The sequence below is a fragment of the Pteropus vampyrus genome, unplaced genomic scaffold (assembly GCF_000151845.1).
Source record: "Pteropus vampyrus isolate Shadow unplaced genomic scaffold, Pvam_2.0 Scaffold1210, whole genome shotgun sequence".
Lineage (NCBI taxonomy): Eukaryota > Metazoa > Chordata > Mammalia > Chiroptera > Pteropodidae > Pteropus > Pteropus vampyrus.
The window spans coordinates 5,743-6,997 of record NW_011889991.1 but is presented as its reverse complement, the minus strand read 5'-3'; the positions used below and the strand labels follow the sequence as shown (position 1 = coordinate 6,997).

The following is a 1,255-nucleotide window of genomic DNA, read 5'->3' as shown; positions in this document are numbered from 1 at the left end:
ATGGCCTCTACAACTTGGGGCCATCCGTTACGAGAGAGAGATGTCAGCTTTGACCGCGCCAGCTCCTCACCTCTCCAGATTGCCTTTCCTCTTCCAGTAAGATGCACAGACACTTCCTCCTACATGACGCGCTGTTTACGTGTTTGGTTCTTGCGAGGGGGGAAAAACACATTTTTTCTTCTATCGCTTGTCCACCGTCTTGCAACTTATGCAGGTGATCCGATTAAGAAGGTGCACTAACATCCAGCCTCATGTGCCTGTCGCGAGACTGGAGACGCTGCCACCACCCGAAGCGCTCAGGACACCCCCATCGGGGCCCCTGACGGGAGGCTAACTGCGGAAACGTCAGAGAGAGGGGAGGGAGGGCCATCGTTCCCTTCCGTCCTCGAAATAAAAAGCTGGTAAACTCTTATCTCATTGGGCTTGCTGAGGTCACACGCAGATCCCGACCCGAGCTGAGCAGTGAGTGATGGGAAACGGGAAGTGTGCTTTTGGGGAGTCCAGGAACCGAAGTAACTTAGGAAAAATTACTCGTAATTTTCTTTCGTAAAAAGGGATGACGTGGTCCATGTCCACGCCACCCTGAACGCGCCCGGTCCCGGCTGATCTCGGAAGCTAAGCAGGGTCGGGCCTGGTTGGTACTTGGATGGGAGACCGCCTGGGAATACCGGGTGCTGTAGGCGGGAAAAAAAAAAAAGGCTGACGCGGGTACGATTAGAAGCTGCTGATGGGAGAGCAAACCCTGCGCTAACAGATCCTCCTGAATCAAAATATCGTGCTTGAAGGTTGATGTCAGCCGTTGGGACACGTTTAATACGGTCTCTAACATGTTTGCTGCCATGCGAATTCTCCCCAGAGATAAACAGGACAAACCAGCACACGGAAGCCCTTCCAGGCAGCTGCCTAGTCTTGAACTGATGCACAGAATACAAGGGACGTGCCCGGAGGAGCCGGACACGCCGTCCACGCAGCCGGAGGGCTGTGGCCAGCGTCTATCCTGTGCCGTGACATGAAGGCCGGTGTTGCATGGAGGGGCCAGCTCAGTAGATTCGTGGATATGCCCTGGGGGGGGTGTGGCTGGGCTCTAGGGGTGCTGCAGAGAAGCAGAACCAGTGGGCAGTGTCTGCCTCTGTGTTTGTCTATGGAGAGGTAGAGATGGGGGGCGGGGTGCAGGAGGGACAGAGGGAAGCACTGTAAGGAGCTAGTTCACAGGATTGGGGAGTTAGGAGGGCCCCAGATCTGCCATCTGCAAGCC

At 55.5% G+C, this 1,255-nt stretch overlaps 1 pseudogene; it reads left to right on the top strand.

Annotated features, from left to right (window-relative positions):
- The first annotated feature begins 564 nt into the window (after nucleotides 1–564).
- LOC111734431 lies at nucleotides 565–683 on the top strand (annotated as a pseudogene).
- The last annotated feature ends 572 nt before the right edge of the window (nucleotides 684–1,255 follow it).